General features: G+C 36.2%; 1 protein-coding gene and 1 long non-coding RNA gene across 2 annotated transcripts in view; both read left to right on the top strand.

Annotated features, from left to right (window-relative positions):
• LOC135721526 (ly6/PLAUR domain-containing protein 2-like) overlaps window positions 1-26,974 on the top strand; it is a 58,225-nt gene that overhangs the window by 2,210 nt on the left and 29,041 nt on the right. The gene's annotated exons all lie outside the window — the stretch shown is intronic.
• Window positions 13,172-14,549, top strand: LOC141281025 (uncharacterized). Its single transcript, XR_012335399.1, has 3 exons — window positions 13,172-13,249; window positions 13,333-14,119; window positions 14,221-14,549. It is a non-coding gene; the product is annotated as an uncharacterized lncRNA (long non-coding RNA).

Here is a 26,974-nt window from a genome sequence, read left to right as displayed (position 1 = left end):
TCTATAAGGGCAGTTTCATCCTCCTCCTGTCTCCGCTCTTCATCCTCACCCTGTTTCACTGAAATCACTGAACTTCAGTGTAACACAATTTACAAAATTGTTAATTATAATGCTTGTTTGTTGCCAATGTATGCTGCATCTAATTTACATTCAGTTGTTAGGTTTGTATAAGCTTAGAAACAACATAATTCACAATTGCTTACATTTAAGACTTTATCAATGGCTTACATTTGAGCTTTATAACTGCAACAACAAAATATTTTTTAATTAAAGATAATGCTTTCTTTATGATAGATTAAAGGTGATGTGTGTAAATTTTAGCAGCATCTAGTGGTGAGATTGCGAATTGCAACCAACAGCTCACCCCTCAATTGTTTTTAAAACGCATATGGTAGCCGCCACAGGACAAACATGTCATCGTCTGAGGCAATGTAGGGACAAAACACGCTCCGTAGAGCAGTTTGTCCATTAAGGGCTTCTGTAGAAACATGACGGCGACTTTCAGGTAATGGGACCTGCGATGTATGTAGATAAAATTTCTCATTCTTAAAAACAATAAAGTTCATTTGGTAAGGTTTTTATTTACCACTGATAATATATTTATAATATATTTTATTACATGTCTGTCAAGAGATCCTCCTAAAAGTTACACAATGCACCTTTAATTTTTATTGCATTTTCATTGGTGTTGCATTTCTAGCAAAATATATTCTGGAAACAGAAAAAAAAGAAATAAAATATAACCACAACAAATCTACACTTGTATTTTTTGTTCGGGAAGCCTTTATAAAACAGAAATAATCAGAATAAAATATTTGTCAAAATGTAATAATGATATTTTATTAAATAAAGTACTTTAAGTACAGAAGAGAAAGACACCAGTCTCTCACATCAAACTTATAGGCCTACTGCAACCTCATCAAAAGTTTGTTTTTAAAATTAGGACATTTGTACTGTATACTGGCACCCCCACAGCCATTTTACAGCCACTTTGTTTACCACTTTGTGTGGTCAGTGGGGTTATGCTCCCTTTTTTTTAAGCTGGCACATGTGCACGGCTCACAGAAATGTGTGCATACACAGACATTAAAACAAATATTATAGAGAAAAAAACAGTACCTGTTCTGACCAGCAGCTGGCGCTGTTGTCAACAAGCAAACTGTCACTGAACATCATTCACAAAAAGAACTAATGAGCCTGGGCACCAGATTAATTTTCAATTACACTGCTGCTACCAACTTTCTTAGTTGGTCACATCAGCACATGATTTGGTCTTTAGCCGAAAATGCATCTGTTATCAAAATATACAAACACAGAACTACACCAGCTTCAATATATCACCGTATAATAAGAACAAAAGCCTGTATGGGCTCTATTTTAACAATCTAAGCGCAATGTGCAATAAACCAGTAAGAGTCTCATCCCATTTAAAAGCCAGTTGCGCTGGCGCCATCCCGACCCCCTATTTTGGCAGAGTTTGTAAACTAAAAAAACTAAGAGGAGGAATAAGACCACCAGTTTTAGATTGATATTAAAAAAAAAATTTATTTTTATTTGTAATGAAATTGTTATTTTTTTGGTATTAGAACCTTTAAAAGTCGTTTTCTTTCAGTCATGGATCCTCATTTATGTCCAAGAGACTCAATAATAATCTTTTACATTTGAATCCTTAGATTTTTTTTCAATACGCATTTGTAAGCTTTTACATTTGTCAAAATGTAATAATGATAACAAAATCTCTAAGTTAAATTACTGTTATTATTCATATGTTACCAAACAATTAATTTGTGTTAAATAAAATATATTTAGTTAATGTTTATTTCTTTATGTATAAAACACACGTACATACTTTTACATATATTTGTTATATAAATGTTATATTTCTTTATTATATAAATTATCATTCTACATTAAATATTTGTTGTTTTTGTTGTCTTGCATTGTGTTTGTGTTAACCTTGCATTAACAATAAAGATGTTGTTTTCTGCAGGCCCAGTCTAGTAGTTTGTATTTGTCTTGCCAATAGTTTCAGTAGTCCAAGCTGGTAACCAAACAAAATGTGTTCCTTTAACTTCTATTGTATGGACACAAAACTACTGAGATATCTCTCAAAATGTATCTTATTTTGTATTCCTCAGAAGAAAGAAAGTCATAAAGGTTTGAAATGACATGAGGGTCATTAATGACAGAATTTTTATTTTTGTGTGAACAAATGCAAAACTGTATATAAGGTAATTTACCAGTAGGTGGCAGCAGATTCTTCGTACAGTAGAGTATGAGGACTTTTGAATTTGCTGATTATTGGAGACTCCTAATATACATTTCTGTTTAAGAATAAAAACAATTGTTTCTTAAAACAAAGTCATCTGTATTAAAAATCTATTGTTCATTTGTCCATTTGAATGAATAACTGAACTTTGACCATGACACCAATAAGTCAATAAACAAAGTTAAGTGTTTTATTGGGTAGTTTGTAATCATTAGTCAGCCTATTTTTTTTACTAAAAAATAATTTTACTTTGTTTGAGTTTCATAGAATGCCAACAAACCTAAATGAACTTTAATTATGTTGGTTTACAAAGCCAACCTACTGATATTGTATTTAAACTTATTATTAGTGTTGCTTGCATTTATGCAAAGCATCACTATTCATGGGTACCAAAGACGTCACTTCGCCATGCCCGCCACCATATTTGTGTCCGTCTTGGCAGTGAATACAGCGTATCTAATGCACTAAATTGTCACATTTATTAGTTTAATTTAGGTCTTACCAGAGACAAATACTGATTTTACATTGTGGAGTTAGATGTTGGCTGTCAGTGAGTCCCTCCAGTTGTTTGCAATCGCGGAAGAGCGCAAAATCAACAAAATGTCACATTTTTGGTATCCTGCATTATTTGTTTGTATTAAATATTTCCAGAAATTAAAAATGTCTAATAAAAATGCATTAAATGTAATATCTCTGTCATTATATATAGAGTAGACAACTTGGTGAATATTTTTGGCTTTAATTTACTCACGCGAATAACAATCCCTATCATAGCACGCTGTATCCCCATGCACCCCACAGTTAACAGTGAATCACATCTTCTAAGTACACATAAAAACATGATCTCTACTATATTTCTAAGTTTAATGGTAAGTTATTATGCATTATTTTCATGACGATACACACTTGAAAAGTCATTGTGAAACCTGCTTGGCGCACCTGCTGTCTCATATGCAATGATCTGGTAAAGCAATATCATAATGTATTACAATTTATTGTTTTGTAGTCCTTAAAATAAGTTGCTGGGACACAAAAGAAAGTCCATAACATGTCAGCAGGAACCAAGGCCGCCTTAATGCACGGGCTTACCTGGGCTGAAGCCCAGGGGCCTCCCAAGTTCAGGGGCCTCCCAAGTTCACGTTCATATTGTTTTGTAACTTGTCAGGTTATCTGTCAATCACTCTAACTGCACGTTACATGGCTGCTGATTGGTCCGTGGTAACTTACCGTGAAATAAAATATCAGACGTAACAGATTTTTCTATTCCGCGTAATGTAATTTAGTGCGCGTTGTCAACTTGGCATTCTTGCATGTTAGACTGAGTGTGACAAAAAAACGGAAAATAATCCACCATCAAATGAAAGAGTAATTTCTAAAATTTCATAATAAGCACTAGTGAGGTGCAGGTCTCTCTCTCTTTCGCGCGCGCGCTCGCTCTCTCTGTGCTCGTGCAGCTGAGTCTCTGGCATGCAGAAGCCTCTCCAACTCTGCGCAAGATACTGTGCCGCCAAATAAAGAAAGGAGTTCCCGAACATATTAATGCTGTTCGTTGTTATAAAGTTTAAGTTTACTCGCGTTTATATCAGTGACGCGTGCGCAGCTGGAGCAATGTAGTTTGACGCGATGTTAGCTCACAGTACATCTGTTGGTTTAGAAAGACGACGCAACGGTAAATGTGCAAGTCAAAGCGGGACAAGACCATCTCAAATGATCATCCCCTGAACGCACCATTCATATTTATAATCTCCGTATCTAAAGATCTTATATACAGGTATGTTCCCTGTCTGTTTTGTGCATACATGTCATACGTGTTCGTTTTACATAGTATGCATAAATACTAAATACAATGCATACTATATCTTCAATGGCCTACAAAATAAATAACTGATTAAAAAACAAGATTCTGTCTATAAAGACTTATCTTTTGTTAACATTAATGCATTTTCACTTTAAAACTAATTTTAACTTCTTATATTTTTAAAACTGTGGTGAGCATTTAGTTAGTGTGCAATTTTCTGCAAATTTGTATATTCCAAAAACTATAATAAACATAAAGATATATAAACATATACTCTCATACATTTTGGTTTTATTTTCACCACAAGTTGCTGTGTGTGGTTTTTAAATAAAGTGTCTTGTGTTCATGCTCAAGTGGGCTCAGTGATATGTTAATAATGATATTATGGTGTTTTCTGGGTCAAAGAGGGAAAACTCACTGTTGTATGTATTGAAAGAAACTAATGCATTTTGTGATGAAGATTACCTATATTACACTTTTTTTTTAATGAGACTATAAATTGAGGGGATGGGGGGCCTCCAAAACCTCTCAGCCCCAGGGCCTCACATTAGGTTAAGGCGGCCCTGGCAGGAACAAACGTGCACATGCAGAGCTGTGATCTTTCAGGCTTTAAAAAGGTTATGTGTAGTGCAAAGTTTAAGGAAAAAGTGGTTTAGGAAGTATGAATCCATCCAGCTGTAGCTGTATGTTAATAAAAAAAAATCGATCTGCTACTTAATGTTATATTTATTTATTTAATAATAAATTAAATTTGTTTCTCTGTTCTTATATTATTATCACTTACTGTTTACTTGATTATTGAATTAATTGATAACTTTTTACAATTCATAGGCAAGCATTTAAGTTATCATGGGTCACTTCTGTTGAAGGCAATCCTTTATTCCGCAGATTTAAGTCCTTTGAAATAGAATAAAATTGTAGTTCGGGGTTCCTCTGACGACTGTTCTTACAGCCAACATCGCAACATATCCCGGACAATCTTGTAATCTTGTAAAAATGTAATCTTATTGTAAACCTCCTAGGAGTGTTTTATTGATCTTTCTCTGGTAGTTGTGGCTGCTGTGACCATAGAATAAAGCAGGGCGCGCAGCTGTGACCGGACACAAAAAATGGCGGCGACGACACACAGTGAGGTCACATGGTCCGGATTAATTATTATTCCTCAGGGAAATTTTTTTCTTCTTCTTCTAATATCAGGACACTTTTTTTCGGCGCATAACTTGTCCTGATGTATGTTAAATCATGTTAGCTTCATTCTAAATCATGCTAACTTTATGCTAAATCATGTTAAATCATGTTAGCTTCATGCTAATTCATGTTAGAATCATGCTAACTTCATGTTAAATCATTTTAGCATCATGCTAGCCTCATGGTAAATTGTGTTAGCATCATGCAAGCTTCATGTTAAATCATGTTAACATGTTTAGCTTCATGCTAAATCATGTTAGCTTTATGCTAAATCATGTTAACATCATGTTAGCTTCATGCTAAATCATGTTAGCATCATGCTTACTTCATGTTAAATTATGTTAGCATCATGCTAATGCTATGCAAAATCATGTTAGCATCATGCTTGCTTCATGTTAAATCATCTTATTATCATGATAACTTTATGTTAAATCATGTTAGCTTCATGTTAAATCATTTTAGCTTCATGCTTGATTTATGTTAAATCATGTTAGCTTCATTCTAAATCATGCTAACTTTATGCTTAATCATGTTAACATCATGTTAGCTTCATGTTAAATCATGTTAGCTTAATGCTAAATCATGTTAGCATCATGTTAGCTTCATGCTAAATCATGTTAGCATCATGTTAGCTTTATGTTAAATTTTGTTAGCACCATGCTAGCTTCATGTTAAATCATGTTAGCTTCATGCTAAATCATGTTTACTTCATCCTAAATCATGTAAGCTTTATGCGAAATCATGTTAGCATCATGTTAGCTTCATGTTAAATCATGTTAGCATCATGCTAACTTCCTGCTAAATTGTGTTAGCATCATGTTAGCTTCATGTTAAATCATATTAGCTTCATGCTAAATCATGTTAACTTCATCCTAAATCATGTTAGCTTTATGCGAAATCATGTTAGCATCATGTTAGCTTCATGCTAAATCATGTTAGCATCATGCTAACTTTCTGCTAAATTGTGTAAGCATCATGTTAGCTTCATGTTAAATCATGTTAGCTTCATGCTAATGCTATGTAAAATCATGTTAGCATCAAGCTAGCTTCATGTTAAATCATCTTATTATTATGATAACTTCATGCTAAGTCATGTTAGCTTCATGCTAAATCATGCTAGCTTTATGCTTAATCATTTTAGCATCATGTTAGCTTCTTGTTAAATCATGTTAGCTTCATGTCAAATCATGCTGACTTTATGCTTAATCATTTTACCATCATGCTAGCTTCTTGTTAAATCATGTTAGCTTCATGCTAAATCATGCTAACTTCATCCTAAATCATGTTAGCTTTATGCGAAATCATGTTAGCATCATGTTAGCTTCATGCTAAATCATGTTAGCATCATGCTAACTTTCTGCTAAATTGTGTAAGCATCATGTTAGCTTCATGTTAAATCATGTTAGCTTCATGCTAATGCTATGTAAAATCATGTTAGCATCAAGCTAGCTTCATGTTAAATCATCTTATTATTATGATAACTTCATGCTAAGTCATGTTAGCTTCATGCTAAATCATGCTAGCTTTATGCTTAATCATTTTACCATCATGCTAGCTTCTTGTTAAATCATGTTAGCTTCATGCTAAATCATGCTAACTTCATGTTAATTCATGTTAACATCATGTTAGCTTCAAGCTAAATTCATACTAAATAATGTTAGCATAATGTTAGCTTCATACTAAATAATGTTAGCATCATACTAGCTTCGTGCTAAATCATGTTACCATTATGTTAGCTTCATGCTAAACATGTTTACAGCCAGGTAGACTACTAAACTAAACTTATTTAAAGTTTCTGTCAATCTGTTTTAAACATTCAGTCCTGGCTTTGTCAAGCCAACATAAAGTTTGTCAACAAACCTTTCTGTCTAGTTGTACACTTGTTACATTCCAGTGTGTAAGGAATGGGTGTGACATAACATAACTTATTAAAAATATTTATTTAATTTGTAAGGCAAAACTAATCAGGTGGTTAATTTACAGTAAAACGTGTTTATAGTGAACAAAGGGCAGATGCTATTCAGGTATAGACAAATAAACACAGCTTCTGTTGTTTACCTCATTTGTGAGTTGGATAGGAAAGGGGTTTGGGAGTAAATGCAGGTGCTCCTTGAGGCGCTCCCTGAGTAAACACTAGGTTTTGTTTTTTTCTGAAAGTATACTGTTCAAAGATTTGATTTGATTTCGTTTCAGCTTCAGCTTCACATGCAATTCAAAAACACATTTTGAGGTGTGCTGAACAAAATATCTTTCAACTGGATAAAAGGAAACAAGTTTAATCTCTCAAAAGAATAAGTAGAAAAACATTATCAGTTTTTAAAACGAGTACTGTTAAAAAGCCAGACATCAAGTGTATTATTACTAGAGCTAAACGTTTGACTTAGTTCATGCTGCTTTCCGTGCTATGTTGAGCTGCTTACAAGCATTTAGGCCATAATTTCAGAATTCATATCTGGTCTGTTATGCTTTTCACTTGCATTTTTGCTATATATAACCACTGATGTCCACCTGTTCCTTGTGTTTTTTTTTTATTTTTGCTTATTTTATGTAACATTAATTTACCCAGGAATCATTTAAATGAATCCTGCCTCCGTAACTTAAGTCGCTAATATGATTGGCTTTGCCTTTCGTAATTCCCGCTTCTCTAACCCACATCGCTTTATGATTGGCTTTGTCTTTACTTCCTGTCTGACGTATGCTGCAATTGGATTTACGAAACACGAAATGTCAAAATATGTGACATCATATGCACTTGCCCTTTTGTATGATTTCTGAATTTCAAAGATTCAATAAAAAGTGTGAAATCTCTGTCAACAACACGTGATGTGATCATCATGTCATGATTGCAGGCTAACGGTGGTGAGAAAGAAAACGTTCTTATATCAACCGTTTTATGCACAAAATACAGCACAAGTTGTGTGACATTGATCCAGAAACAGTGTTTTCTCCCAATTTATGACAATCCCATAATAAGCGGATGAGCAAATTTAAACTTTGTGTGTCTCGTTTATATGTACAGTATATGTCCACATTGAGCTTTCTGTACAGTATGTAGTAAGCAATTATATTTTTTGTATGTTGTTTAATTCACTGACAAGTTGTGCAATATCGCATTCATTATTGCAGGCGATTCGATAATCGACTTGCTTGTCGGTGAACTACAGCTCTGTGTGGTAAAATACCAGATGCGCATAACAATCACATGCGATTTATCGTGCAGCTCTAGCTTATTGTATATTTGTTGTTTTTGACCTGTAACCTTTATAAATAAGATTATGACAACAGAAATACTATTTTAAATATTGTTCAAGTAAACAGTAATAAACCTTTGTGACTATGTGGATCTAAATACAATTTTACTTATGTACCCACCAATGTCAAAATCAAACTTACGCCCCTTTTATTTAAATGTCCTTTTCTCATCAAAGCCTCGTCCTCTCTTTTGATCATTCATATAAAAGCCACTGAAAGGGTTTATGATTTTATTCACCTCCTGACAGACCAAAGATGGAACTGAAAATCTTCATTGTTCTCTTCTGCGCTCTTTTCACTGGAGGTACAAAACACAAAATCCTATTTAATGTTTTATTAGTTACAAAATATATTTATACCTCATTCTGTTTCTTTTTTCAGGACATTCACTCAAATGTTATGAGTGTTCAGGTATGATGGGTTCTTGTGAAAGCAAAGAGAAAACATGTCCGAGCATTGCCACTGCCACATGTGCAAGTCAAACAACTGTCCAAACTACTGGTGAGTTCAGTATGATGGAGGATAAATGTACTGAAATATTATAGATTACCAATGGAAATTAGGGTCATTTAACATGAATGTTAGCTTAACTCAACTGAATGTTTTTCATTATAATACACTGTAAAAAACCTTAAAAACTCATAAGTGCGTCTGGCTTGTTTTCTTGTAAATTCGTTTTTTTTATCACTCTTAACAAATACTGTAATGAAACCGATATTTCTGAATGGTGTGAGGCTGGGATTAAGAGGATTTAAAGTGAAAGTATTTGATGGCGTATAGTATATGATAAGTGTTGAGAGCATGCGGTTGATATCTGTTCCCCTACATTAATTCTGCCATTGCTGCCCGCCACACCTACAATTGTCCCCACAGGTCTTGATATACTATAGTAGATATACTGGCTGTGTCTCGTTTCAGAAGGTTGCGTCCTTCACATCCTCTGGAGGTTACATCCTCTAAAGCAGTGGTTCCCATACTTTATAATTTCGCGACCCACTTAGACAGGTATAATCTCAGGACCCACCAAAATATTTTTTTATAAAAATATGCTCAAAAACTAAATTTAGAAAAATGTGTTCTCTTTTAAAAAAGAGTAGTTTATATCATTGTTATTGAATTAAATGTAAGTTTAATTACAATCCCAAAATACCTGATATCAAATCCATTGTCATTAATTGTCATTAATAGAACAAAACTGTTTTTGTGTCATTCACTAAAACAATCAAGTGACTTTGTGACCCACCTGATCCCACTGTGGGACCCTAGTGAGTCCCGACCCACAGTTAAAAAAATTCTAAAGAGTGGGATATATGGAGGGTCCTTAACCTAAAACAACTGTGTTGTTTTTGGAACAACACATTTTGTGTTGTTTTAACACATCTTGTATTGTCCCTTTTATTAATGTGAACTCAAAATCAATACAAAGGGCCCTATTTTAACAATCTTAGCGCATCGTCTAAAGCGCACGGCGCACGGTCTAAATGGGCGTGTCCGATGCCACTTTTGCTATTTTAACAACGGGAAAAATGGTTTGTGCGCCGAGCGCAGGATCGAAAAGGGTTGTACATATTTTCCTAATGAGTAATGGGTGTGTTTTGGGCGTAACGTGCAGTAAACCAATGAGAGACTCAGCTATCATCCCCTTTAAAAGCCAGTTGCGCTGTCGCTGTGCGTAATCCCTATTTAGATAACGGACCTTGTAAACTGAAGAACTAAGCGGAGGAAGAAGGCCACCAGGGGCCTGTTGCACAAAAGTAGAATTAAGACATCCAGGCTTAATGACTGAGCTGGGGCCCGTTCTTCGTACGTCGCTAACTCAGTTAGCTGAATTTGATTGTTGATGATTTGGCATGATCTTGCATTATTTGGTTCTTCGAAGCTCATTCTAAACTTGGTGTCATAGCAACAGGTCCGTAAGCTCAAACCTGCTCGGGAGCAGGCTTATTTCATGTAAACAAGATTAGTTTGTATCTTTTTAAGCGGATGTGATATGGAAAGTCTGACGCAGTCGCGTAATCTTCATTATACGAGCGCAATCTGCGTAAGATGCATGATTAATATAAAGAGCTTTTCAAATTCAACACGTAATAAAAAAAGAATATATTAATTAAATCTTTTAGCGATGTTATTTAAAAAATATATAATATAACAAATATATTTTTTCTGTACTTGTGCGACTTGTTTTTGTGTAACAGTTGTTTGATTATTATTCTTAAACGAATGACATGCTGATCACATTCATTTTAAATTTGTTTGAATTTTCCTTAATAAAAACAGCAATTAATCATACCCAGCACTAATAGATGTTATGTACAATAAAGACTATTACTCAGTGTGAAATAATTTTCATTTGAATTAACTAATCTCCTATTTTAGTTTTGTCTTTAGATTGTCAAGTAGCTTACAATGTCATGCATGAAAGGGTTTAGTAATTTCTATCTGTTCTATCTTTAAAACGTTGTCTACAAATATGTTACCCTGTCCCTGTTCTGTGACAAAAATGACCAAAATAACCAAATAAGTTTTTTGCACATATTTTCACATATCTTTATCTTCTTTACTACACTTTTCTGTGCAGACTAAGCAGATGCAGGACTTTCAGTTAACGTGGAATACTGCTAATATAGTCAGAAATCAGTTAAGAATAATGCAATTGAAGTAAACTTATTTAACCACTTGCATATAGTTTCTCTAAAGGACTACCATCTGAGAGGATTTCTTTACTGTCATGTGCATTGCTATCAGAAACGGTTGTATTTTATAATCTTTTGATGTAGAATAACATTACCATTCCCTTATACTGCACATCATACTTTATTTACCACATTATTGGAAACTGCTAAAAGTGTTGGTGTATTATCTACAACTGCACAAAAGAGAGGAAAACACTATCTTATAATACACTACAATTAAAATTGTATTTATCAGGAATTAAATTGTTGCATTGGCTGTCGGTTTAAGAAAGAGCAACTGCTCCAGAGATGATCTGTACAATCAGCCAGTTTAGAGACATCACTCCTGCCAGCACATCACATGAAGATGGAGGGCCACCACCTGTGTTTTTTTATTCTGCTTTTTAAGTTGCTGTTACAAACAGACAAAATAGCATTTAACTGTTTTTTAAAAGAGACTTAAAGTACTTTAGGAGCATCAAATTTTAATTACAATCATTAATTTCAATTTTTGACAAGCATAGTAAAGATATCAAGATTATCTTTTTACAGAAAATTTTACATTATTTATGGTGATTTATGTACTAAAGTAGCTTTAACTGGGTTTTTAAATTCAGTCACATAAAAAGTTCACAACCTTCCATCAATAGCTCTCAGACTGCAGGGGTTAAAAATGGGCGTGTTCTTGGCCATTGTAACAACTGGCCAATCACAGCGTGGCTGATCAGTGTTTCTACTATCGATATGTATTGACTTTTCTTGCAGTGCACGAACGCGCAGTGATCTCAGATAATTCAATCCTGCCATAATAATCATCAACAGCAGTGGTGTTCAAAGAACCAAATAAGCGAGATTATAATTAGCCAGATCTAAACTTCTCGGATGTCTCATTTGATCTCGGATGTATTAAGCGACGTACGAAGAACGGGCCCCTGAGCTCAATGAAGCCAAAACAAGTGCGTCCACGCTTAATTGGTTGCACAAAGACCAAGCCAGGATGATCAGACACGGATTCATCAAGCCAGGTGAAACCAATCCTGGATAGGTGCGCGCTCACGGCTCACTCAACTAGACCCCGCCACCGATCACAGATTCACCGATTCACCATGGCAACTAGCGGCGTTCTTTTCCCCGTCAGAGGCACAAATCCATACGAGGAGGTAAAAGGCATAATTAAGAAGAAAGGCAACACCGCCACAGTGGTAAAGCAGAGAGAAAAAGCGTGGCAAAGTATTGCAGACCGCCTGAATGCGTAAGTAGTGCACAATTACACACTCACCGCTCCGCTGAAACATCACAATTACAATTAAAATATTTAATTCACATCTCCAAAAACGCAATTGTACTCTGATTATAAAACAGTTAATTTTTTTATTGAAATGGACTGCAAATATGAGTGAAATTGTGTAAAGTAACTCCATCACACTGGATAAGGCTACAATAGATTATTATGAAAGCCTTACATACTACGCTCATTATGTACTCTGCTTCTTATGTTGTCCACCGTTTTTTTTTTTTTCTTTTTCTTTTTTTTCTGCTTTTATTAATGTAAAGCTGCTTTGAAACAATGAAACAATTGTGAAAACCGCTTTATAAATAAAATTGAATTGAATAAATAGATGAGCTATTAATAATAATCAATTTAATTTATAAAGTGCCTTTCAAAGGACCCAAGGTCACTTGCTCCTTGCACTGCCAAAAAATGACTTTCTTCGTGTTTTTGTCTTGTTTTCAGGACAAATATCAAAAAATTCTTAAATTAAGATGTATTAAAAGTTTTCTTGAAATATACTTTTTCATAAACACTTAATTTAAAACATTTTTTTTATTCCATTGGCTGATATTTTTGCTTATTTTCCTAGGTCATTTTGCTCATCAAGAAAATGTATCTTACTTCAAGAATTTTTTGATATTTTTACTGAAAACAAGACAACAATACAAAGTAAGTCATTTTTTGCAGTGTGACTCCATTGAATGTTCTTGTGTGTTAAAGAAAGTCTCTCTTTTTGTGTGTGGTGTTGTGTGCCAAAACGGACATGGCAGCAGGTCAAAATCAAAATCTGCAGAATGGTAAGGGCCCTGACTAATACTTAATAATGCACAAGCATAGATTGTACAAGGTGCCTGCTCACACATTGTCTGTACTGTTTTAGCAGTGAAAAAGAATACCTAGAGACAAGGCACGGGTGGTGGGTCACCAAAAGCTGACCTCACCCCAGCAGAGGCCAGCTTTGGAGCTAAATAAAGGCAGGCCTGTTGGAGGGGATCCCTGGGGGAAAAGAGACAAGCATAGGTCCCTCACAAGATGCCACCCGCTTCATACAAGGTATGTTCTTCCATCTCTACATGGGACACAATCACATTCATATTGAATCTATTTGGACTGTCTGACTTTGGTTTGCCTATTGCCTTGCAGTGTCTGGCAGCACTGTGTTACTGTTAAAGCCACCAGCACGAGCACCAGACGATGCTGATCCAGTGAGTACTCCATCAAAGGCATACTGTAGGCCTGGCACGTCTTGTCATCTAGCTTCAATATGAATCCGATTAAATGTGATGGGGTCAAGGCCCCATTTCATCAGCACATAACGGCGATGATGATGAGGAGACCATCTCGCTGGATTCCAAAAGGCATAAGGTATCATGTCAAACTTGTGAAAGTACTATACAAAGGAGTCATCATTGGAAGCCATCACAAAATCTCATTTCTTTTACAGAACCCAGAGTCATTGGTGCACTGGACTGCACAAACATAAGGATAAAAGCCCCCTCAGGTGCCCATGAGGCAGATTTTGTAAATATGAAATCTTTTTACGGCATTAATGTTCAGGTGAACATAACTTTTTGATCTTTTCCATTGAACACTGGCAAAATGGCCTGGCTCAGTCCATGACTCCAGAATCTTTCAGACCTCTGAAATCGATCAGCACCTATCACAAGGTGAGCCACACAACCCATATATAACCACTTTTTACATAATGGCTGTGTCAACAATATCACTGTGTTTAAGAGGTAGTAATGATGAGATTTTGTGTTGACAGGTGAATTCTCTGGTGTGTTGCTGGTAGACAGGGGGTAAGGCTGCCAGACGTTTTTCCTGACACCTTTCACAGACCCCCAGGAAGCACAGCAGGCCTACAACTATGCCCATGCTAGGGCCAGAGTTGAAATGACCTTTGGCCTCCTGAAGGCACGCTCTCACTGCCTTCACAAATTAAGGGTCAGACCTGTGAGGGCATGTGACATTACTGTGGCTTGTGGTGTCCTCCACAATGTGGCCTGCCTGAGGAAGGAGAGGGCACCCAGAGTGCCGCCAGCCATGGACTGGGACAATCCGGAAATCTTCTCTGATGACAACAGTGGTCGGCTGCTGAGGGACCAATATGTGTTGTTGAATTATTTTAGTCAGTATGTGTGCTTTCACATTTTTTTGATGTTTGTGCTGTATACTGTGTGTATACTGTTTGTAATACAAGCTTGCAGGGAGGCTACTGCATCCATTAATTGTCTTGTTTTCAGTTGTCTGAAATTGTCTGTTCAGTTAATGTGTATGGATTTGTCCTGCATTTATTTCAGTGTGCAGACATGCAGGGTGTGTTATATACAGACCTTTGAATGTGTATTTATCCTTTGGTTGTATAATATGCTTTGATTCTGTGCTTTCCATCTTGTAGAGTCACTGTGTGACTTCAGTTTCGAAAGGAGCTGATGGTTTACCTGCTTTGTTTTGTCCTTATTCAATAAAGAAACATAATGTTATAAATATAAAAGCACAAATTGTATGAAATGTGTATGGTATAAGGGCCACACCGAGGAAAGGAGAAAGTCATACATTTGAGGCTGGTTCTTTCTGTGGAAAGATGCATATTGTTTTTACAGTCCTGATACTTATAACAATTTGATTAAGTATTTCCTTGTTTCTGAAACCATACTGAAGTACAATTCCACGAAATGCCCCACAACTGTTATTGTAACAACTGTCCTCCTCTAAAACAAGAAGTTACAATATTACGACTTCCTTCTCTGTCTGTTTTTTTTCTCTGTGGCCCTAATGTTCTATCATTTTATATATAGCCTTATAGTCTTTAGAGAACAGTAAATTATCTAATGATAGCACCAGGGGCGGATCTACTGGGGTGGCACGGGGTGGCAGTTGCCACCCTAAATAAAAGCATTGCCACCCCATATGCCACCCCAGCGCTTGTATCCTAATATATATAATATATACCCGAGAAGGCTCTTTTAACCCTTGTGTGGTGTTCGGGTCTGTGGGACCCGTTTTGAATGTTTACTGAAAGAAAAATTACGCAATTAATTGTTGTTTCAACCTCAGATTCATTGGCCTTGGCTCATTTTGTATGAAGAACATAAAAATAAACAACTTTATAATGACTGTACACTGTACACCCCCCCTACACATTTATATTACACAGGGACGTGCACAGGGGGGTTGCTCAGGTTGCCCGGGCAACTGCCCATATGCCCTTCTCGACTCAAGTTGCCCTTCCGAGGTGGAAAAAAATAAATTGTACTTTTACTTTATTTACACTATGCAGCGATCCTTCGTTACTGTATTTTAATTAATTACGAAATTTGTATTTTATTTTTAAATTGCTATCTTGTGTTTCTGGCGTATTCGCGAATTAATGACTCGTTTGAGTCGATTCCTTACAAAGTGTTGAAAATAAACGAGTCTTTTGAGTCGATTCTTTACAAAGCGAATGGGCCAAAGTTTTAAATTGGTTCGCGAATCAGTTTGAATGAATTGTTCAGATCGCTGCAAAAACTGAATCGTTCGAAGCTGTTTTACTCGTAACCTATAAGCACGCAGAATATAACCAGTGTTGGGTGACGTGGAAATGAATTTACCAATCTTTTAACTAAAAGCAAAACTTCACACATGTACCCGCCATTACATACACGCGACCTGTTCGTCGTCAGACACAGTTAAACGCGAGCAACCTGAAACACTGAAGCACAGATTGAAGAAAATCCATCGATGATTGACGTCTGATTCGCTGTATACTGTACTGTATATGATGTAAGTGATCCTCACAAAACACACGTGACGTGACATGACAACGTAAGAAAACATGAGTTTTGTCTAAAATCATTTTTTTGTAAGTGTAAACTGTCAATGTTCTCAGACCATAGGAGATTTCTAACTTTATACATATGCAAAACTACGGAGCCCGCGAGGGGACATGGTGGTGGATAATATTTGGGATGAGAGCGAATTTTTTTTTTATAGCTTTTGCGTTCCCCCGAGAAGCTTTTTGCGTTCTCTCGCAAAACTTTTGCGTTCCCCCGAGAAGCTTTTTGCGTTCTCTCGCAAAACTTTTGCGTTCCCCCGAGAAACTTTGCGTTATCTCGCAAAACTTTTGCGTTCCCCCGAGAAACCTTTTGCGTTCCCCCGAGAAACCTTTTGCGTTCCCCCGAGAAACTTTTTGCGTTCCCCCGAGAAACGCAAGTCTACGTTTTTGCGAGAAACTACGGCGCTTACAGCGTCACCTGAGGCAGTTCATTGATGCCAGCTGTTTAAATATGATATATAACTACTGTTATTAAAGAATTATACGGTATTTCTTTGTATTTAAGTCCAAGTTCAAAATAAACAGTGGCATGTAAGTGGCTATAGTCTTGCATAGCCTTAGTTCACTCCAAAATGGTCTAGTATTGTCACTTAACTTATGCTGCTTGGCTCCTCAGCATTAGGATCATTATAGAAATTATATTAATATTTAATATTTCACATTTAGAGGTGGATAAAGGCTACCCCATGCCATCTAATAAGGGTACTCCGTATAGCTGCGTGTTCCCAGCACTACACCATATGGCATCATTGATGTCCGCTGTTATACTGTTATTAAATAATGATATTGTATTTCTTTGTATCAAAGTTCAAAATAACACTCTTTAAACCACTCCATTGTGAAACAGGTCATGTTTTTAGTTCAGATAAACACTTTATCTCCCGTCAGCAATGGTTCAGACAGCTCAATGCATTCACAATGTAGCGGTTTATAGAGTGTTATTTTGAACTTGGACTTAAATACAAAGAAATACGGTATAATTCTTTAATAACAGTAGTTATATATCATATCTACAAACAGCTGGCATCAATGATGCCATTACCTTGTGAACTGTCTCAGGTGACGCTGTGAAGCGCTGTGGGTCCTCACGGAAACATAGGCTCTTTTTGCGAGCGAACGCAAAAAGTTTCTCGGGGGAACGCAAAAAGTTTCTCGGGGGAACGCAAAAGGTTTCTCGGGGGAACGCAAAAGTTTTGCGAGATAACGCAAAGTTTCTCGGGGGAACGCAAAAGTTTTGCGAGAGAACGCAAAAAGCTTCTCGGGGGAACGCAAAAGCTATAAAAAAAAATTCCCTCTCATCCCAAAGGGGACATGGTGGTGGATAATATTTGGGATAAGAGGGAAAATTTTTTTATAGCTTTTGCGTTCCCCCGAGAAGCTTTTTGCGTTCTCTCGCAAAACTTTTGCGTTCCCCCGAGAAACTTTGCGTTCTCTCGCAAAACTTTTGCGTTCCCCCGAGAAACTTTTTGCGTTCTCTCGCAAAACTTTTGCGTTCCCCCGAGAAACTTTGCGTTCTCTCGCAAAACTTTTGCGTTCCCCCGAGAAACTTTTTGCGTTCGCTCGAAAAAAGAGCCTACGTTTTCGCGAGAAACTACGGCGCTTACAGCGTCACCTGAGGCAGTTCATTGATGCCAGCTGTTTAAATATGATATATAACTACTGTTATTAAAGAATTATACGGTATTTCTTTGTATTTAAGTCCAAGTTCAAAATAAACAGTGTAAGTGGCTAGTCTTGCATAGCCTTAGTTCACTCCAAAATGGTCTAGTATTGTCACTTAACTTATGCTGCTTGACTCCTCATTAAGATCATTATAGAAATGATATTAATATTTAACATTTCACATTTAGAGGTGGATATAGGCTACCCCGTGCCATCTAATAAGGGTACTCCGTATAGCTAAGTGTTCCCAGCACTACACCATATGGCATCATTGATGTCCGCTGTTATAACTACTGTTATTAAATAATGATATTGTATTTCTTTGTATTTAAGTCCAAGTTCAAAATAACACTCTTTAAACCGCTCCATTGTGAAACAGGTCATGTTTTTAGTTCAGATAAACACTTTATCTCCCGTCCCCAATGGTTCAGACAGCTCAATGCATTCACAATGGAGCGGTTTATAGAGTGTTATTTTGAACTTGGACTTAAATACAAAGAAATACGGTATAATTCTTTAATAACAGTAGTTATATATCATATCTACAAACAGCTGGCATCAATGATGCCATTACCTTGTGAACTGTCTCAGGTGACGCTGTGAAGCGCTGTGGGTCCTCACGGAAACATAGGCTCTTTTTGCGAGCGAACGCAAAAAGTTTCTCGGGGGAACGCAAAAAGTTTCTCGGGGGAACGCAAAAGGTTTCTCGGGGGAACGCAAAAGTTTTGCGAGATAACGCAAAGTTTCTCGGGGGAACGCAAAAGTTTTGCGAGAGAACGCAAAAAGCTTCTCGGGGGAACGCAAAAGCTATAAAAAAAAAATTCCCTCTCATCCCAAATATTATCCACCACCATGTCCCCTCGCGGGCTCCGTACAAAACTGTTGTCAGTTTACTTGTCTGATATTTCAGCTATAAGCTACATCAACATTGAGACTAGAGTTAATTTGTTAATTTGAAATGCTTGTCTATTCTGTGTTTGTATTCTTTTTTCTGTACTGTTTGTGTATGTTGCAGTTTTACATATTCTGTACAAGTGCCCTTCATAAGTATTCTTCTGTTTGTTGTGGAGTCAAGAAATGTCTAAACATTAAAAGATGAACATGAGACAAAAGTACAGAATCTGTCACATTCTTTTTTTTTAATGGTCGCTGAGCTGTGTCCTGATTGTTTACAGATGAAAAGCATAAAATGTGTAGGATCAGTTTGATTGACTTGTGTGCATTTGTGTACAACACACATAAGTCAGCATTTAATGCTGTTGTTCTTTGTTGTTAAAGCATGTATGTGTTAAAACATAAACAAAGGTTAATAAAATGTGACATTCTTAACTTCTGACATACTGATATTTATCTTACCAATTTCTGGTCTCCATAGCAAACAGAAAAATCTTGTCTTTACAGTTCTGATACTTATGGAGGGCACTGTATTGTGTGTGTGTGTGTGTGTGTGTGTGTGTGTGCGTGCGTGCGTGCGTGCGTGCGTGCGCGTGTGTGTTTGTGTGTAACTCGCTTCTTGAGTATTATTTTCATTGCATACTTTTTACTTCTACTTGAGTAATTATTTATTTAGTTACTTGTACTTTTACGTGAGTAAAGTTTTTGGCTACTCTTTCCACCTCTGTTAAAATCTTCATGAATAGGCTGAGTTTGCCACGTTTAAGCCTAAATAATCAGACAGATAGCAGCTAGCTACAGCTTGCAGACAAGCAGCCTAGGCTACAATTTTTTTAGTAGGCATTAGGCAAACATGTTTGCTGATTTTAATAAAGACCATGTTATTCTCAGTCCTTCATATAGGCCGTGAGTTTAAAAAAAAATTTTTTTGGGGGGGTGCCCTTTATGTAGGTCAGAGCAACTGCCCCTAAAAATTCCTGTGCACGTCCCTGATATTACATATGTGGTGTTCGGGTCCACTGGACCCGGGGTTAATAAAAGTGTAAAAATTGAATGTGCTATGTAACTTCACTCTGTTTTTCTCCTACCTGGGACTCCTGTGAGTGCATGAGTGTGTTTGTATACATGTCTGTACATATGTGATGGATGCATGGCAGAGTTTTCTCCTTCTGCTTTTGCTGTAATGCCGCAAGGATACAACATGTTATATGCCGTGCATGAACATTTGTCTGTACCTACTGTCCCAAACACTTTACCTTCTGTCTAACAGGAACCATTCTACATTTTACCATTATAAAAAATCCATAGTTTTATTGTAGTAAAAGAGTAGTAATCATGGTTATTTGGTATATTGATTACCATTTGTAAAACCATGGGTTTACCACAAAACCTATGGTGTGTGTACCTGCTATTTATCACGTTGTGAGGACCAAATGTCCCACAAAGATGTGTGTGTGTGAGAGAGAGAGAGAGAGAGAGAGAGAGAGAGAGAGAGTGAATAATAGAGAAAGTAAAATATTATCCATGTATTTTCATCATTCTAAGTTGTGGCCAATAGCAACACATTGTACTTCAATGTGTGTGGACCAGATGGACACAGTATATGTGTATAAAATGCAAGAAATGCATACACAACACAGCTACACATTAAAAATTTGCTTCTTATGTGTTGTGTTGGTTGGCATGAACAGGTTATGTGTTCAGTGTGGATAATATCTTATGATACGGCATCTGTTCAGTTTGGGGCCTGTGCTGTGTAGACTGACACAAATGTGTACAATTTCAAAAAGTTCAAATAATTAAACATCAACAGTGATGAAAAACTTTGTTTCATTTATACTTATTTAAGATAAATATGATTTTCCCCCCAATATCTGGATCAGAATAGAATTTTCTTCTTTTATTTCATATTACCACAAAAACGAATGGCACTTTAGTTTATAAATAGTCCTCTACCAGTGGTAAATGACCAATATTAACCATAAATTCTGTCTATATTACTTGCAATAAGGCTACAGTTAACATCTGTAAACAATATTACATAAATTTGTATGAATGCATTGGTTTAAGATACTAATAATGCTCTGGGTCCACCAGACCCACAAACATTGTCTAAGTAACAAAAATATGAACACCACACAAGGGTTAACCAGAAAGGCAATGTAGTTTTTCTCTGCGTGTGTTTAGGGGTGGGAGACACATATCTGACGATGATTGGTGTGTGTGTCTTAGAGGGGGTGGGACAATGATGATGATTGGCTTAATTTCCATCGTTAGCCAACCAGAGGCAGCAGAGTTCATACACAAGCAGCACGAGCAAGCAGCACGAACAGTCAGTCCGAGCAGAAAAAAGTGTAAAAGTGTAAAAAAGTCCGCGCAGCCTTGCCAACTTGCCAAACTTTTTAGACCCCTTTAGCGACTTTATTAAAAAAGCGACTAGGACAAATCTAGCGATCTTTTCTGGCGTTGTTGGAGACTTTTAGAAACTACCGTGAAAGGATGCATCGCCCCATCCAAGGCACTCACACGCAGCCCGGTTCTCGCGCTGCAGTCCATCCCTTCCGAGTCGCACAAACCCGCAACAACAGATCGATGGGAAGTACAACGATCTCAAAACATAGGTAGCGGACGCAAACACAAAGTATAAAAAGCACAAACGTTACTTTTCCATTGTTGAGGTGAAAGGCAAGAATGATTATGGACGTGCAACTTATGCCCACGAAGAAAGAGTCTCTTCACGTGACGTCTTTAGAAAGTAATTCTGATCTAATAAAGCACCTCACATCATCACATGCTGCCAAAACATTAGTGGTTTCTCTTTAGTGTCTTAAAGTGATTATGTTGAGCATCACATCAGCAAATCAGAGTACTGAATACGGTCATATTTTACAGATAAATGTTGCATCAGGATAAAAATACAAAAATTAAACTGTTGATTGCCTGAGGTAGTTGCTTGGTAGTTAAAACAACCGACCTGCAGGTTTGTGTAAGCAGTAAATATCTTTTAAGCAGTTCTTTCTAGAGTTAGCCTCATGTCTTATTAGCTACTGCAGCAATCAAAATATTCCATACATGCATATGAAATCACTCGTTATGATATAGTCTAATGTTTTTATTTGTCTTCATTAAGGAGACAAAACTATTCAGTGTTGTGTATGTTTAGAAAGCTTGAAAGACAAAACTCAATGCTGCATTTTCCAGGATACTATGAAAAGAAAGGCTGATATCCATTTTTCTAACCTAAAAGAATAGAAAAATCAAATACTATGGGAGTGGAAGGGACAAATAAAACAGAAAAATATGTTGTGGAAGGGAAAGGAATAGATGAAGTCATGAAAGAAAGAAACATATGGATGGCAAAGAGCTAAAAAGAAGTGAAAAGACAGAAATCCATCATCAAGTGAGTGAAAGGATTAAAGAAGAGGGTTATGAGATGTGTGCCTTTCAAATATGTTTAACATTAATATAAACTAGGCAAACCTATTTTATTTATATAACAGTCTTTATACCATTTCGTTCAACTTTGCCCATCATGGTTACAGTCAGTGTTTTAAGATATTGGTAAGCGGTATGTATTAACTTAGTATTAAGACAAAGGGTGCTACAGTAGAGATGCTAAAGGTAGCTGCTTGGGTACTTATAGGAACATTTGTTGCGTTTTTTATGTTATAAAAATTTGAGGTCCAGTGTATACACCGAATATAGTATATACAGTATATAATTTCTTGTATCCACGACAACCATGCAAGGACGCTTACTTCATTGCCACCCCTCGTAGTTCTCATGCCACCCCCTTGCCACCCCATAAAAAAAATTCTAGATCCGCCCCTGATAGCAACATCATCTAAAAATCATAATTTATCCAAAATTATAAAAATTAATGATCACAAACATTTAATAAAATTACAGTGGGTCTTCTTATATGTGATAACAATGTATATTGGGCAGTGAAATAACTATTGGTTTCCATTTGTGGTGATTGCTGACTGACATAAGGGATGAGATTAAATAGATCCTGGAATTTAGCCTGGTCTGGAGCAGGCTAGCTCCACAGAATAGATCTCCATGGTAATTTATACCATAACATATCCTCCTGCCCCCTATCCAGCTTTAGTGCAACCGGATCACGTATCAATTGAGCCAGGATCACCAAGATATCCCGGCTTAATCCCTTATCCTAGTTTTGTGCAATAGGCCCCAGTTTAAGAATAATGTTAAAAAAGTGTTGTTTTCATTTTTATTGAATTTTTTATTATTAAAACCTTTAAAAGCCTTTTTCTTTTTCTTAGTCATAGAAGTACAAATATCAGGCTTTGAATTGCTGTCCTAAATGTATTGATATCTTACATAATCAATGTAATCGCATAAAATGATTAGCAAATATGCAAGAAAAGGTTTGTACTCTAAAAATACAAACAAAAGATAAAGGATTTACAAACGCGCAGAGAGCCGAAGCGTTTCAGCACTAGAACAGCGCCATATGGCCGGGATTTTTTACAAAGCATTATTTAAAATGTTTCTCATCTTACCATATCCACAGGTACAGTGTCATCATGTACAATAAATCCGTAAGATAGCATTTAAAAACGTTTAAAAATAGATGCATTTGTTTAAAGCAAAGCATTTATTTACTTACCAGACTGCAGGTGAAGCAGCTCTTTGTGCCTTCTAACATCTCATAATCTGTCCTCATTTATGTCCAAGAGACTCAATAATAATCTTTTACATTCAATTCTTTAATCTTTCATATTTAAAGGCGTTTCTGTGCTGCTGCCATTCATGTATGTGATAAGCAAACCCGCGTTGTTGTCCCGTTTAGGCCCATATTACTAATGCGCTCTTTAAATAACATAAAACACTATTGCGCCATTGACTTTAGACTTTAGAGCAGGTTTTTGTTGGTCAATGGCGTAGTCTATTTTAGTTTCCTCAAAATAGCAACGCGCCAACAATGCGCCTGAACACACCTCGTTTTCAGACCAGAACGCACATGGGCGCAAAAGGGGGCGCAAATGCATTTGATATTTAAACAACGTGGCGCTAAACGTGAAAATTATAATTGCGCAGGGTGGAAACTAGCAAAAGACACTTGCGTCGCGCATTGCGCTGCATTGCGCCGGGTGTAAGATAGAGCCCAAAATGACACATATTGTGTTCAATAGGATAACACAGAAGAACGCATTCGCGTCCTCGTGTGGGACGATGAGAATGACACAATGGCCCTCATTTATCATTCTTGCGTAGAAACGGGCGTATATGTTGGCGTAAGATTATGCTTACACTCCTCTCACCGCCTGATTTATGAAGCTGTGCGTACCTCTGAAATTCAGGTGTAAGCAATATCTGCCCTTCATAAATGCGGCGGCTGAAAACGATCGTCATTAGAATAACAGGCCCATATAAATTCAAGTCTCCGCCTCCCCCACGCCCTCATTTTACGACATTGACACATGGAAGACGGCAAAGACGAGAAACCAGGGAAGTGGAAAGAAACTAAATTGTTTTATTTGGGAGTTTAAAGAGCGGGATTAAAGACACATTAATAATTGCATGACGTTTTGTAATATTTGTATAATTATTTTTATTATTAATGACGCTTAATTGATATTTAGAAGAATAATTATTTATTATTATTACTATTATTATTATTTAATGTTGCCTACATCTAAATTATATGTCTGCTTAATGGTTCGGTTAAGTTTTTTTAAAATAATATTTTAAAATGATGTAGTAACTTTTGTAGTGTGTTTTTCTGTATTTACATACAGTTGTTTGTTAGCTAAGATCCAGTTTGATACGGAGCTCCGGATATAATTCAAATTAACAATTTGTTTCCACGACTTCCACATGTTTTACTAGGCTAATTCATAATTTGAAGTAATAATAATTGTAATAGTAATTACGAAATATTATAATAATTAATTCCAAGGAACAAACTGTTGAATATTTACTTTAAACTAAATAAGAAAAAGAAGTGTCTTAATAAAAGATAATTCGTGGCCATGATTTTGTCCGCATGTCATCATGATCGGATTTATGGCTCCATTCAACACAAGCATTTTACCTTACTCATGTGTAGCTATTTATTTATCATCGAATAGTAACTAGCTTACCTTTTGATGCATTATTACCATGTTTTCGTAGCATATCCTTGTGCTTTCTTGCAATGTGCCGCTTCAGATTCCAGGATGAATATTTGCTGACTTTTACAGTCTCTCCGCACTTCCTTTCAATGTTTTCTTCCTGTCCAATCTTAACTTTGATTTTTACTTTACATTTTTGTATAAGGCTTGAATTCCATAACTTATTGCTAGACGTTTTTACAGATTCTCGAACTAGCAAATTATTAAAGGGCGTTCTGGGTTCAACGAGCGGTGCTGAGGGAGCGGAGTTTTCAGAGAGGCGCTTTGATGGTAATATTACCGCACCGCTCAAGGCTCCGCTCCGATCCGCTCACATGCTTTGCCCTGAAACGTCAGGTAAAGCGCCCAGGCTCTCAACTGAAGGAATACATATGCCTACAAATCAAATGCTTTGGTAAAGTCTCACAAATTAAACATGAAGTACATGTTGCATAAAAATAAACACTGAAGTTTATAATTACTATGTTTTTTTTTTTACAGTGGGTCATAATATATCATATATTTTAGTTTGTCAGTGCGTTTTGTGGTGTTAGGAATTGTTTGCGCATTTCTGCACTAACTCAAAATGTGCGTACACCACCTCCTGAGCTGGCGTAGGATTTGAGCGTGCCATACGCCAACGTCCATATTGATAAATCTCAAAGTCACCGTGGTTTTGGGTGTACGCCAGGTGTACGCTGGAAATTTGGTGTACGTACTTTTGATAAATGAGGGCCAATATGCGCAATTCACCTCAAACGCATATTCACCCAAGTTGAAAATATTCAACTCGAGCGAAAAATTCGCATGACACGAACTTAACGCGATGCCCCGCATTTGGTGTGTACATAGCATTAGAGTATACAACAGATATCTTAGTTACAGGAGGCTATTAAGAAGAAGTTTATCCATTTTTATCAGAGATTTGAGGTAAGTTGTAGGGTAACAAAGCAATAATTAAATAATTACATTTCTTTCTTTTCTATTAAACGCCTTACCAGCTTCTGAGGCTACACTGTAAAAAAATCCGTAGAAATTGCAGCTGGGTTGCCGGTAATTTACCGTAGATTTACATTTATGTTATTTACTGGCAACATTTTGTTCAAAGTTAAATGAACATTTAACATTTACAAGTCTTTGTCTTTACAGAGTAAAACTAAAAAAACAGCATCAAGCAAAACGTTCTGGGAAACAAAATCTGAAGCAAAAAACAGAAAAAGGTTGATGATTTCTGGTTTCCAGAATTTTTTGCGTGAGGCTGTTATTGTATAGTTTTGATTCTGTAAAGATAAAGACTTGTTAATTTTTTAAAATTATTTAACTTTGAACAAACTCTTGCCAGTAAATAACATAAATTTAAATCTACGGTAAATTACCAGCAACCAGCTGCAATAACATTCTAATTTCAACAGATTTTTTTACAGTGTATATTCATGCCGAGAATAAAGTGTAGTTAAATAAAGTAAGATGATTAAAATAAAGTAAGTAAGATTTCCTCTAAACATCTTTGCTCGTATTTACAGCTGTCATCGCCAACAATTTAAATGATGATAAAATGTGTAATTTGTGGCACTTGTACAGACAGTGGGATAAACCCTAACGTTAAAATAATATTGTATAAAATGTAGATAGTAATATTATGTATAGTTGTATTAGATAATTATTGCCTCATTACAACTTACCTTACCACAAATCTCTGATAAAAGTGTATGAACTTCTTAATATCCTCCTCTGTCTCTATCAAATATCTGTTGTATGTATGACGCAAACATTTCTCAAATTAAAACAACATGTAAACACATTTTACTTTTGAAGTATCATAAATTAAAAAAACAGAAAGGAGAGTTAAGAAGGACTCAAGACCTATTTAGAAATGGAGATTTTTGAACGCACTTAGAGGGTTTTGCAGCTAAAGACAGTCAAATTTGTTAAATACGAATGAAATTACTAAAGTGGCATCTGTGAAATTAAGCCATTTCAATTAGTAACCTTTTCAGTGCCATCAAAAGGAATTACTAAACCTA

Source organism: Paramisgurnus dabryanus, chromosome 18, assembly GCF_030506205.2.
Source record: "Paramisgurnus dabryanus chromosome 18, PD_genome_1.1, whole genome shotgun sequence".
Classification (NCBI taxonomy): Eukaryota; Metazoa; Chordata; class Actinopteri; order Cypriniformes; family Cobitidae; genus Paramisgurnus; species Paramisgurnus dabryanus.
Note: the sequence above shows the minus strand (reverse complement) of the source record. Positions and strands in the feature narration are given on the sequence as shown.